The sequence below is a fragment of the Pipistrellus hanaki genome, assembly GCF_964339955.1.
Source record: "Pipistrellus hanaki genome assembly, chromosome: 8".
In the NCBI taxonomy this organism is placed as follows: Eukaryota; Metazoa; Chordata; class Mammalia; order Chiroptera; family Vespertilionidae; genus Pipistrellus; species Pipistrellus hanaki.
This window is the reverse complement of record NC_140510.1, coordinates 70,808,216-70,822,492: the sequence shown is the minus strand read 5'-3', so window position 1 is coordinate 70,822,492 and position 14,277 is coordinate 70,808,216. Positions and strand designations below refer to the sequence as shown.

Sequence of the window (14,277 nt, the reverse complement as noted above, 5' to 3'; positions counted from 1 at the left end):
CCCCAGTAGGGGATGTGCAAGAGGCCGCTGGTCGATGTTTCTCTCTCATCGAAGTTTCTAGCTCTCTATCTCTCTCCCTTCCTCTCTGTAAAAAAATCAATAAATATATTAAAAAAAAGAGTAGGAGGTCTATACTGATTGTAGTGGGTTAAGGCGGTAATTTTTTCAGTAATAGTCCTTTAAATAAGCATATTCCTTGTCCGTGACCCATTGGAAGAATGAAAGCACAAAGATCTGGACCCCAGGCCCAGGAATTCCGATGGGTACTTGGGGGCCTATGGAGACCCCTAGAAAAAAACCTAGGGTTAGGATTTTGCTTTAAGATACCGGGGGACATGGGTTGCAGGTTCGAAGAGGTCCCGCCACAATTGGGCATGACCTTTCTTATACGTCTGCCTGTGGCTTGGCCTCATCTCAGACAAATGGACGTGACACTCCAAGGTTTCCAGGACATGATCTGCACTGCCCTGGCCTAGGCTGGAAACGTGTGAGGGGTCTCTAGTGTCCTTGGATTCTTTTTGCATCGGCTTCCCGCCTGGAATGGCCACCAATTCTGCCTACTTCTTTACCCCCACTGTCTTCCCGCAAGCAAGTGAAACCATTGCTTTCATCTTCTCCCGCCTTAGTCTTCTGAAGAAGAAGGTGTTCCTAAAGGTAAAGGCAGCTTCCTTGGCCATTGCTTGACGGTAACGGTGGGGGTAGAGTGAACGTCATAATTATCCCCCCCACCCCCCCACTCCCCTGATGCAGACGTTGCACCCTGCCTGGGGATCCCCAGTGGTAGAGCGATTGGGTGGTGCTTTAGGCGGCCCACTGCTTGTTCCTGGTAGTCTTTTTGCCAACTAGACGTGAAGCACTCTGAATATATGGCAAGCTGGCCGACCCCTCTGTATAGTGCCAAGTATTGATCACAGAATGAATATATAATCAATGCCTGATGACTGAAGGAACCATCTGTTTGTTTTGTTTTTGTTTTTTTCCCCCTCACGGAACATTATTTATGTAAGCCCGATATTAAGTTGGCACAGATGCTAAAAGATGAACATTTTTGACGTTTTAAGATGGCAGGAAGTCAAGCCTTGGAGGTCTGATCCATTCAGAGAATCCTCACCTCAGAAACCGCCTTCCCCTTTTGTAAGTTTGCTAACTCCTTGCTCTTCCAAGTGCCATCCACACACCAGCAGCCTCTGGTCACCCGGGGGCTCGCTAGCCATGCAGATGCGCAGACCCTGTGCCAGGCCCTGCGCTGCAACAAGATCCCCACATGCGTAGTGTGCACAGCGAGTAGGAGCAACGTTGTTTTAATGCAGAATTCAGGAAGTGAGATGCTCAGGTAGGAGCGTCTACCTGCAACGAGCAGTCACCTGGGCATGAAGATCTTCCGGTCTGTGGCTGACGTCCTCAGGGCTGTCTGCCACGTGGCCTGGACTCGCACTTCTCGGAGCCGACTGCCAGGCCAGGCGTGCCCTGGAGCGATCCAGTGGGTGGGTGATACCCAGAGGGTAGATCAGACGGTGATTCCGAGGAGGTGAGGCAGCTGTCGGAGGGAGACACCAGGAGAGCTTGGCTAAGGCAGAAGGCGTGGCCAGCCAGCCTACAGCCACAGAGAAGGGAGGAGGGCGACCCTTTATGATGGGACACAACTTCTGTCTTCGGGACTTGGACCCCTCTAGAATCCACCTCCTCCAGAGGCCGCGGGTCACAGAGGGAACCTGCTGGGTGCGTTGTGTGTGTGCGTAGAAAGCCTGTGCAGCGGTGAGGGTCACAGGGAGAAGAGACGTTCTTTATCGGAGGACAAACAAGTGCCATCGCTCAGCTCACCCAGCTCAGCTGCCACGTGGGAATTTTGTGTCTTCAGATTTTTCAAGTGAAGCTGAAGATGTACGTTTGTATGTAAAGCATCTCTTGGCTGGAATAGGTTGGTAATGAAAATGTTGTTAGAACAGCTCAGGCCACGCAGAGTCCACATGTCTCCTGCATCTGTGTGACAGCCCCGATCTGAGCAGCAAAGCATGTGAGGTGGCAGGGCTTCTGGCTTTCTGAGTGCAGGCCACCACGCACGGGTAGAAGCGTTACGGTCCTGAAGCGGGACCCTTTGGGGTTTTTACCAAGTACAAGAAATAAAAAGTCCGGCCGGCGTGGCTCAGTGGTTGGGTGTCGACCTACGAACTAGGAGGTCATGGTTCGATTCCCAGTCAGGGCACATGCCCAGTTTGGGGTGTGCAGGAGGCAGCTCCTCAATGATTCTTTCTCATAATTGGTGTTGCTCTCTCTGTCTCCCTCTCCCTTCCTCTCTGAAATCAATAAAAATATATTTAAGTAAAAAGAAATAAAAGATATAAAAGAAGGGAACTGCATTTTCTTTGATGACCTGACTTAAAATATATCTGTGAAGAGCCTCAGGAACGAACCGTGTTTGAAGGAATGAAACGTAGGTCCTGAAAGTCGGAAATGGAAGGAAGCCTGGGGTGGGATGCTGGTGGGAAAGGAGACATGGACATTTCTTGGCGCCCTCAGGCTGGGGATACACAATTTTAAGCTATTAAAAATTAATATATATATGCAGAGAGGACAGAATGTTAACAGTTGATGGGTATAGATGAGAAGTATATGAGTGCTTTTTCTTCTTTTGTCCGCTTTTTTTGCAGATAAGTTTTCAATATTGATGAACAAAAAGAAAAGAAAAAATTTTAACATTCATTAAATTTTTTATTCCCACTAAGGAGAAAAATAAATGGTACTACATCAAAATAAAAAGCCTCTGCACAGCAAAGGAAACCATTAACAAAACAATAAGAAAGCCCGCTGCATGGGAGAACATATTAGCCAATGTGATAAGGGTTTAATGCCCCTGCACTTCTAGGAATATATCCCAAGAAATCAGAAACACCAATCAGAAAGGATATATGCACCCCTATGTTCATAGCAGCACAATTCACCAATAGCTAAGATTTGGAAACAGCCTAAGTGCCCATCAGCAGATGAATGAATTAGAAAACTGTGGTACATCTACACAGTGGAATACTAAGCTGTTATAAAAAGGAAGGAATTCTTACCATTTGCAACAGCATGGATAGAACTGGAGAGCATTATGCTAAGCGAAATAAGTCTGTCAGAGAAAGATAGATATCACAGGATCTCACTCATTTATGGAATATAATGAACAGTATAAACTGATGAACAAAAACAGATCCAGAGACAGAGAAACATCAATCAGAACGTCAAACCTCAGAGGGAAGGTAGGGTGGGGGTAAGGAGGAGAGGTCAACCAAAGGACTTATATGCATGCATATGAGCCTAACCAAAGGACACAGACAACAGGGGTCTAAGGACATGAATGGGGGAGGGAGGAATAGGGAAATAAGGACACATATGTAATACCTTAATCAAAAAAAAATTATTCTCCTCAGCCTTATTTTCCCCATAAAAGCTCCTCAGCCTCATGCCTCCTACTGCAGAAGTTTATCCTTGGAATGAGGTAGCACTTACAGTTTTCTCTGCACTTGCATTCAGTATTACAAATCCATATAAATTGTGATTTAAAGAGGATTTGAAAATATACTAGAGTATCAAAAGTTTAATGAGCGCGGTAGTCCAGTAGACAATACATCGAAGCCGAGTGCTCATTTGTGTTTCTGGGCCTCCAGTTTTTTCCAAGGCAACCTCTCCCTTCAGAGGCAGTTAGAGGAAGCCTTGGGCAAAAGCTAAAGCTGTCTTAGCACAGTGCTCCCCCCCAGGGAACAGCCAGGCCCAAGCAGAGTGTGATAAGGGTTTAATCTCCGAGTGATGACAAGGCCGCCGGTTGCCTAAACGCCATCCCTGTGGTACCACGTGTGACGAGCACCATGAGCTCACCACAGAATACGCCAGCTGTAGTTGTACATACCAACAAAAATAATACGAAGAGCCGCAGATTAAATCTCAACCCGCGTTGGGGAGATTCATTCTAAAATCGTTGGTGACAAAACAGATGGCATGCATCTCTCTTCTGGCATTTTGCCCAAGAAACAGAAACCCAAGGAAACATTCTTATGCAACAAAGGAACACATTTTTAGAGATGCTAAATTTAAAAAACAAAACCAAAACTTAACCAATTCTTCACTTGTTTATTTCTTAGGTTCATATCATCAAACAGAGTAAGGTATCAATACACAAATAGATTTAAAGGTCAGTTTTCTCATTTTTAAGATACATTTCCAATGGGAATAGACTCTGATTTTAACCAAATAACATACAACCTCACATCACGAATGACAACCCCCTCGCATCACTAATAAGCCTAGTCGCTTTTCATCTTTATTCTTTGGACTAAAAACTGGCTTCTGCTAAGATCTGCTTTAAAATATATGAATAAATGATCCCTTAACAACTGACAAGGTAAAATGAACAAGGAAACTAAAACCCAAAATAAACGTATCTTTCTTTGTTCAAAATAGTAACTGGGTTATGAAAGACTAAAAACAATAATTTGTTATGGATTTAAGTGTTTCTTTCTAACTGCCAATTGCAAATATTATAATATGTAAAACATGCTTTAAAAATCAGGTATCTTACAATATTAGCAAGTTTTCTCTCCTTGTGTATATGTATTTAAAACTATCAATAATAAAAAATTGGGGTGAGGGGGGTTCCTTAAGCAGTAAGAGGTTTCCTAGTTTATTCCCCTAGGTGACAATCAGAAAAATGTTTAAAATGGGAGGCATTTTAGAATTCTCGCTTCTGCTGCAAACCTATATGCCAAAAATACCTTGCCAAATAAATGAACTGCTTCTAGCGATGACCCACTTTAACAGAAAAAAAATCTAACTAAAACTTCACAAGTGAAATTAAATTGCTCTAATGGACTACTTACCTCAAAACCCATTTATGTGTTATCTACATTAAAACCATTCTACGAAATTGTGCGAAACATTTCATTAATAATACTTTTTACAAAAACAAGCTGCACAGAAAGCCGAGGTAACACGCTTCTCTGTGGCCTCCGTGTACTTAGCTCAGTGCCTTTTACTGCTTCCCAGTTTCCAGAAGTCAATAAGTACAATTTCCCTGAAGCAAAATCAGCACTGCTGGAGCCCTCTCAGCATTAAAAATGGAAAAAAAAAAAAAAAAAAAAAAAAGAGCAATAGTTCCTCTTGCTGTTAGAAGAATATCTTCAGAGTGAAGAGCTAATATTTATTAAGCATATTTTATGGGCCAGAAGTGGAATAAATAACATCCGTGTTGCCTTAGCTAACCCTCTAGACAGCCCTGTGAGGGAGGGATTGTTACCGTGTTTCCCCGAAAATAAGACATCCTCCGAAAATAAGACCTACTTACAGGTTTTCTTCTGAGTGAAATATAAGGCATCCCCCTGAAAATAAGCCCCCCCTCCCCCCAGGCTAAACATGAGAGATTTGGTCCACTGATTCTGAAAGAAACGGAGTCAGAGAAATTCACCAGAAAATTCAGGAATTGGATTGTTAGGATGATGTTCCAGAAGATGATGACATGATTGTCATTGAATAAATGAGTAAATTCTTGATACTGTAGGATTCATAGTTTGTCTGGTTTGTGTGGACAACTACTGTACTAGCGTACCGTATACAGGTAATAAATTTCCTTTATTTTCATTTAACGATAAATGTGTACCGTATTCTTCTTCATGGAAAAATAAGACATCCCCTGAAAATAAGACCTAGCGCATTTTTGGGAGCAAAAATTAATATAAGACACTGTCTTATTTTCGGGGAAACAGGGTCTTACCACCGTTTGGAGAGGAGGGGATGCAGATCCAGGTAAGGTAAGCCCTGGAGGGATGGCCCGGCACTGCCCCGAACCTCACCTCCACTTCTCTCCGAGCAGCATGGCTCTGGCGGGCGTATGACCAGCCAGCCAGAGGGTGCCCCGGCAAGCCTGTGCTCTGAGGGGTGATCATGGCCCACGTTCTCACCCAGCTGCTCACGGGTGAACGAAGTTATCCATGAGAGGGTGGCGAGCAGGGAACCCCTGTGAAGAACAGGAGGAGCTTCCTCAAAAACTGGAACTGCCTCAGGATCCAGCGATTCCACTTCTGGGAAAAGGTCCACAGAAACCCTCATTCGAAAGAATATAGGCTCCCCTATGTTCACGGCAGCATTATTTGATTGAAAAGACAATTGAATAAGGTAATAATTATGAAAGCGTGTTTGGTGTAACTTACTTCTGGTGAAATCCTGCTGTGTCCTAGGGAATGCCTCTCTTCATTGCCCCTAACCTTCTCGCAAACCACGTACCTGTTTCAGAGGTTTGCAGGCAGGAAGGAAGCTCTGTGATTTCCGGAATCTACCCTTTCCCCTGGCCCTGTCCAGTCTTTTTTTTTTTTTTTTTTTTTTGCAGCTGGATGTTGGCTGTGAGTGATCAGGAAAAACTCTGATCAAGATGCCATTGTATGGACGTCTTTTATGAGAAATTATTTTTGAGGACCCATCCAGAAGATGTTTGCATACTTCAGTTTGAGAAAAGTTGACTTAAAGCAAATGTTCTGGAAGTGCCTGTCCATTATTATTGCAAAAGAGAGGTCTTGTCATTGAACTAGAAAAAAAAAATTATTTTTAGGTTATATTAAAAAAAAGAATGAGCACACAATAAGGAGTTTCTGTAGTGCTCCGTTACCGGGAGTAAAGTGGGGAGCCCTGGCGTGAGGACCTCGGTGAAGACACGGGGTCGGGGACCTTGGCTTCTGATGCCTGGTCTCCGGGGCAGCCTCTCGTGGCTGTTCGTTAGACATGCAGGCTCTTGGTCTCTATCGGCCCTGCCCCATCAGCGGACTCTCCAGGGGTGCATTCACAGACTGGGTGGGCAACGAGGCTCATTGTGTGAAGAGTTGCCTGGGTACTAGCGAGCATACTTACGGAAATCCGCGTTGCAGGTATTTGTTGTAAACTTGACTCAATATGTCAGCTACTGACCTTCCCACTCTGCTCCTAAGAGGCCTTAAAGAGATGCTTCCCAAATGCCAAGAATATTATTTTTAAATATTTTTTATTGATTCCAGAGAGGAAGGGCGGGGGGGGGGGGGAGAGAGAAAGAAAGAAAGAAAGAAAGAGAAAGAAAGATATTAATGATGAGAGAAATCATTGATTGGCTGCCTCCTGCGAGCTCCACACTGGGGATTGGGCCTGTAATCTGGGCACGTGCCCTGACTTGGAATCACACCGTGACCTCCTGGTTCATAGGTTGATGCTCAACCACTGAGCTAATAAAAGTGGGTTACTGGATAGCTCCCAGGGTTATTGTGAGATTCTGATGAGATGAAACGTGAAGTGTCTACTACTGTGGCAGGCACAGGTGGCCAGTGAATAATCGGTACACACCTCCTCTGTATGCATTAAGTACATGAAGTCATTTCTTACCAGTTGTTGTTTTCATCCCTGCCCCAGCCACACGGAGGAGGGATCTAAGTGGCTTCTGATAGTTCTGCCATCAAATATGTTTCCAAGTGATCCTTTGCCAGGTCAGCATCTGTCACTGCCACCGTGGCAGACAAGGGCCCTCCAAAGCCTGGGGCTTTCCACCGGGCGCTTGATCCCCGGATCTCAGCCAGCTGGGATCAGGTGTCTGGAAAGTTTAGAATATTCCAGTGTTCGCAGAGGATAGGCCAGCATGTAGCCGGAGTCTGGGAAAAGAGGGGCGAGGTGTGAAGCAGTGACACTAACGCCCGGTGAAGGGGCTTCGGTGAGGGAAACACGTTCGGATGGTTGCCGTATGTGGCATCCTTTTCCCTGAGGGAGGCGATGGCCTGTAGGGCTTGCTCATGTAATCCCCCAGAAAGGAAATGTTCCTTTTCGATTTAGAAAGGATTCGGAATTCAGCGTAAGGCTCTATAGCCAACTCCAGCGTGAATGGGGAAGCTAGAAGGTATGGCACAAAATCCCTAATTTATCAGCGCTCTCGCTGCAAATATTTGATTAGAACCTTCTTCCCCCGTTTCTCTCTTCTCTCCCCGACTCGGAGCCCAGAGCCACTTCTGAAGCCCAGAGTCTCTGATGTTAGACGTACGTGGAATGCCCTGATTATTTTAAACGTCAGTGGTTCTTGTTTGGAATTTCCTTTCCGAGTGTTGAATCAGTGTCTGCGTTTCCTCCTCTTCCGCCTCCTTTTGATTTGGTCACCCAGTCCTTCCTTTCACCATTGGCCTGAAGTGTACTCTTATCTAATAACATTTTCTGTAGAACTCACGTCTTTTATGCAATCAATGTTTTGATAGGACCTCTGCTTGCTTTTCCTTCTTAGTTTTACACGAGGGGAAATCTGTGAGTTCCTGATGTGGGCTGTTTATTCTTGGTGTCTTTAGTCTGGATTTACTTTACAGATTATTTATGTACTTACCTTTTAAACTGGAGGACTGAGTGCTATGCCTGTTACTGTGGTCTTCATTGTTTATGGATCTGTTGTCCATAGCAGGGATTTCCCTCCCACCTCCCCATCTCTTTGTCCTTGTGTTCATTTCATAAGGTTGGGAATGTATTTCTGGGTGATCTAAAATTACTACAGTGTCAAGTAGTAATTTTCCAACACAGCAGTTTTGCACATCACAGAGTCTACTGCTTATTGTCCTCCTAGGCTTCCCTTCTCCAACAACTGACTTCACCTTTGTGGACCAAAGTGCCCTAAAGCCACACGGCATGCTGGGAAGTGTAGTTGGTGGGAATTCAAGTAGAATCGGTAGCAGAAAGGAAGTGTGGGCCTAAGGGGGCTCCCCGATGCCTTACAAAGCAGCGTGAGGGAGTAGTTTGCTTCTCTTTGTGTGCAAAGCCTGGATTCTGGTGTGGGGGACTCACATTTTGGGGGTACGTGGGTGAGATTCTCCTGTCTTATTACCCACTCATTCCCTTAGGCCTCAGGGCTTCAGGCGAGAGATGTCTCTCCAGTGTTTTGGAAGGTCGTGGAGCCGTTTGTTGAGTTTCCAGTGCTGTGGAAATGTCACGGGGAGGAGAAGTCAGAGGTAACTTGCTTTCTGCCATGTTATTCAGAAATCCTATAAAAAACCCCTCACGCTTGTCTGAGGGGTCTGGGAGGTGCCTTCCTGCTGAGAAGCTTCCTGGCCTCTGAGTCGCTTGGGGCTGAGTCATTTGAGCGGGATGTCCAGACTGCTGCTCGAGGACGATTTATTGGTTACACGGAAGTGACGCTCCGAGGTCTGCGTGGGTTGGCTACAGTTGATGGCTCACATGATGGTGTCTGGCTGAAAACTCTATGGGTGTCAGTTGATTATTTATGAGACTCTATACGGATCCCCTTTGGTGTAGTGAGTTATCAGCCTGAAGACCTCTCGGAGTGTTCCGTTGCAAATCGGAGTTTAAATGCAGGTGTCTCCTAGACCAACAATTTGTTGCAATTTTCTTCCATGTTTTCTAAGCAACTGCTTCATCCTGGTAATCAGTAGGATGGCAACTGGATAGTCCAATTGCAGGGTGTAACGCAAACATCTATTACCATTTGTGATGCTCTATTTACTTGTTTGTTGTCTGTCTCCTCTAAGCCAGTGGCCGGCAAACCATGGCTCTCGAGCCACATGTGGCTCTTTGGCCCCTTGAGTTGTTAGCAAAGGCCAGCTTAGGAGGACCCTAATTAAGTTAATAACAATGTACCTACCTATATAGTTTAAGTTTAAAAAATGTGGCTCTCAAAAGAAATTTCAATCGTTGTACTGTTGATATTTGGCTCTGTTGACTAATGAGTTTGGCGACCACTGGTCTAAGCGGTGGGCATACCTATCTTATTCTGTACCCAGAGCCTCGTGTGCTTTCTGGCGTAGGATAGGCGCTGCATACATATTTGCCGAGTGAATGAATGAACTTGCAGGCCTCGGTACCTGCAGGTTATAGGGGAATTGAATTTATAGACCCACATTCTTAACTTTTGCTTGCTAACCCACAGCTTCAAAGGACTTATTTCCAAAACCTCTTCCAGGTGCAGTAGAACCATTGCAGGTGATCCGCACAGCTCTAGACGCGAGCGGACTTAGAACCACGTGGTGTTTCCGGAGAAGAACCTCGGTTTGCATGTGAAATGTGTTTTCCCAGGACGTGCAGGAACAGTGGTTAGCTCCCGGCGCACCTGCCTTTGGTTCCCGGAGGCAGTGACAGTGACACAGAACAGCCCATGGGAAGGAGCGGGGTGTTGCTCTTCTTCCCCGCCACGTCGGACGCTTCCGGGGCTTGGAGCCGGGCCGGCTGACGGAGGCCCTCTCCGTCAGGTGGGGAGAGGCTTCTGGGTGCCAGGCTTGTGCGGAGGCCCTGCGGTCTCAGGCTGGAGCTGGGACGCCTTCCTCCCGACCCTCTGAGGAGGAGGCGGCTTCCACTTCGTGCCTTCTGGCCTCCGCCCTGCTCCACGGGAGGGAAGGGCCGCGGAACCAAACGGTGGCCACCCCGGCCAGCGGCAGGGGAAGAGGAGAGGGAGCTCGGGGCTCCCACCAAGGAGTGAGGTCCCGGATGGACACTGGGAAGCAGGAGGGAGCAAGGGCTTTCCCGTGCCTCAGAGCGATCGTGGTGGGAGAAGGTGAGTTAGCGGATAAACTAGCTCTCCTGTGCCGTCCTCTGCGCTCCGTGTCCTCTTTCAATGGCGAGACGTCTCTGCGAGTGGACTATTTTTGTTTTCTGTGAAGCTGAAGGTCAGCGCCTCGCCTGTGAGTGAGACAGATGGAGGCTGTCTGGAAGTTTTGAGGCGAGTGGAGGAAGGAAGAAGCAGTTGTCATGGAAGTGGACCAGAGAGCCGCCTTGGGACGACCTAGAAGGATTTCCAGGCAGCTGAGGGCCTGAGGGTGCTTTTGGGAATGAAATGTGCGTGGCCCGAGCCTGATTGTACCTCATTACATCCTTCAAGAAGACTTCTTTGACCCTAAATACTCAGTTCTGATTTCCATCTGAACTCTCCCACCCTGGTACTCTGCTGTCAGCCTGGGCAGGGGTGTTCGTCTCCCGCATCTTCTCCCTTAACGCCGGTTCATGCCTTCTTTACCTGTAGGACCTAGTGCTGTGCTCATCTCCCATTAGGCTCCGGGTTTTATGCAAATGAACCAAAAAAGGGAAGAACAGGGGAGAGGCGGTTCAGGGTGGTTATTGTCCTGAAAGCTGTAGAGTAGCAAATGTTAAGTAAGAGTGGTCGCCAACAGCAAGGAATGCTGGGAAAAGGAACTCAAGGAGGAAGGAGAAGAGGTGCATCTGGTGTGAAGGACATCAGTGATGACTGTGGGGAGGAGAGTTTCAGGCATTCAGAAGTCAGCTCGCAGGGGCTGATGAAAAGAATGCGCGATTAAATAAAATGTTATTTCCTCAAAATGTAACGTGACTTTCAATTCACGTTCTCTTCCAAGGGAGGGAGCAATTATTGTACGTCTAAGTTTAAAGGAAGTTTATTATCCTGTGTACCATTGAAAGAAAGGCACCCGAGACTCCACTTACATGACTTGACGCTGAACCATACTGCGGGGTGCCGATGGCCTTCAGCCCAAAACAAGTCACAGGCCAACGTGGCACATCTTGGGGAGGTCTGTTCTGAACCCCTTTAATTTAGGAGAAGCTATTGTTTAAAGAACTTCGTGTTGTGGCTGAAGTGATCTCCTCGTTTCCCTTTTTATTGAGTTCATTTCTACTCCATGGAGAGGCGTCTAGAGCAATAGAGAAGACAACTTCCTAACTGATCCATTTTGTAGGGGAATCACATCGCTGTTAGGGCTTCACTTTAGGTTGGGATGGAAAAGGACACTGGTTACCGAGCCCAGGAAATGAAGCTTGGGAGGACCTAAGTTTGTAATATCTGTGGAAGACTATAAGGTCACTCTACGTCTACATGGCCAGCGCGTTAACCAGTAGATGAGTTCATCAAGCTGGTGTCAGGTTCCACCTGAGCACAGGTCAGCAGGCAGACAGGGTCAGCATACCCAGACTGTCCCGTTAAGCAGATCTCCAATGCAGCTGACTAAGGAGCAGATCTCCAATACAGCTGACCAAGGAGCAGATCCCCAATACAGCTGACCAAGGAGCAGATCCCCAATACAGCTGACCAAGGAGCAGATCCCCAATACAGCTGACAAATCTCCAACCTTTGAAAACCCAACGAAAATTGGGCAGGCCCCTTAGATCAGCACATCCCAATATGTTCCATCACCCTCTCTGCTCTAAGGTCCCCTGTTCACCGGTGAAGACTGTCACCGTAGACGTTGACAAATGACGATCCCCTCAACCTCGGATTCACGCCTTCTCTTGCCTTTACCTGGTGGTTCACACACCTTGTGAGAAATGGCCTGGGGTCCAGTGCATGCTAGAATATTACAGCATGGCCTGAAACCTTTCAGGGTCATTGGTAAATATGCTTTGGGGTGAGAATCATTTCTTGTTCAGTTTTTCTGGGGGAAATGTCTGTGGAAATGCTTTTATTAGAATCTGTGTAGGTAGATAGAAACTTTAGCCAAAAAGTACTTTTTTTTTTGGTCAGGACAAAAACTATAAAAGTAAGTTTTAGTCAGAGTAGTTTTATGTGCTGGTATGGCATTGATGTAGACATTGAAGGATGTGGGAATGTTTAAAAAGAATAAGAATGGGCCCTAACCAGTTTGGCTCAGTGGATAGAGCGTCAGCTCAATTCCAATCAAGGGCATGTACCTTGGTTTCGGGCACACCCCCAGTAGGGAGGGTGCAGGAGGCAGTTGATTGATGTTCCTAAGTCTTTATCCCTCTCCCTTCCTCTCTGTAAAAAAAATCAATAAAATATATTTTAAAAAGAATAAAAATGGTACATGTCAGAGAAAGGAAGGGAGAGGGATAGAAAGTTAGAAACATCGATGAGAGAGAAATATTTATCAGCTGCCTCCTGCACACCTCCTACTGGGGATGTGCCCGCAACCAAGGTATATGCCCTTGACCGGAATCAAACCTGGGACTTTTGAGTCTGCAGGCCGACGCTCCATCCACTGGGCCAAACCCGCCAGGGCTCTTTAGACTTTTATTTGTTTAAGATGTTCAGCTGAGGCAAATAGGATAACGTTGTAGGCGCAGGGTTCAGTTCAACACGGAGTCCAGATAAACTGCGTGAGTGTGGAACCCGGCCGGAGGCCCTGCTCGGGTCCAGCCTCGTGGACGTGCTCGTTCTGCCCCTCCGGGGAGTGGTGGGGTGGGGTGCCCCTGGAGTATTTCTAGCCAATCACAAGTGTGGACATCTCAGATTTCGACAACACGAGCCCATTTCTAAAGTCCGTTTTGATAGCGGACAACCTTAGTTTTCTGTTAGAGGGAAAGATGGCTGAGAAACTCACAGTGGCTGTCTCTTAATGTGGCCTTGCGATTAATTCCCTCGTCGTGCTGAATTGTAAAGGGGATTTCAGACCCCACAGTAGCTGTCGCTCTTTCCTGATAGCTTAGCTTCTTGCTGGGTCTTCTACTCTCTTCCTCTTTATACTTCCTTTCTCCTAGAGTCTCCGGAGCCTGTTACTCATAGCTTTAAAGTTCCCTCTTTTACTTTCTCTTAAGTTTCTTTTTCTTTCTTTCTGTTCTTCCACTGTATGATGGCTCTCTGTACAAGCTGCATTAAAATACCCTGAGGAAGGGTCTGACGGAGTTGCCTCATCACCATTGAGTACACTTTACCCATCCCACGGTCTCATGCCTGGCCACCCTGAAGGGCCATGGTTTACTTTGTGTCTGGTCTAGCGCTGACACCGTTGGGTCAAACACCAACCCCTGGGCCAGAGAGTTGTAGTCAGGGCTGCAGGGTAAATTTTACAAAGGCTGAAAAACTCATGCACAAGCAACTGTTTCTGGGCCCTTGTTCTCAAAGTTGGGGCAGACTCCACGTTTCTAACAGTCCTTTCCAGAACTTACCTTGATGCTGGAAACCAAACAGTGACGTCAGGGTCACAAACCAGGTATCCTGGCAGCATTCTGACAAGTGTACTGAACTAAATCCACAAAACTGTGTTTACAGAGTGTCTGCTATACACTGTGCTAGACTTGTCATCAACTCATCCACACGGTCATCCTTAGCAAACCGACGGTGGCAGCAGCCAGAGGAGAAGACAGCCATTTGTTTACTGTCTCCTTGGCCTGGGTCATCAGGACAGGAGCTGGGGTGGGGGTCCTCGGGGAATCTCAGTGCACGCGGGATTTGTGCCCGAAAGGGTGGAGAAGAGGGATACACTGAGCCTTTGTTTGCATAAAAGGTAGCTGCAATAGGATATACACTCACAAAGATGCACACTTTTCTTGTCCTGTGAATTTCTTATGGCAGTGAGCATAAAACAACTCCTCGTCATCAACATGATG

General features: G+C 46.6%; 1 protein-coding gene across 5 annotated transcripts in view; it reads left to right on the top strand.

Annotated features, from left to right (window-relative positions):
- Positions 1–14,277, top strand: part of HECW2 (HECT, C2 and WW domain containing E3 ubiquitin protein ligase 2) — a 226,022-nt gene that overhangs the window by 8,716 nt on the left and 203,029 nt on the right. Inside the window, exon 1 of one of the 5 annotated variants that reach the window (XM_084893125.1) lies at positions 9,778–10,217. The exons of the other annotated variants lie outside the window; for them this stretch is intronic. The gene's annotated coding sequence lies outside the window, so the exon portion shown is untranslated. Of the gene's footprint in view, positions 1–9,777; positions 10,218–14,277 lie in introns of those variants that run through there. 5 annotated transcript variants of the gene reach the window in all.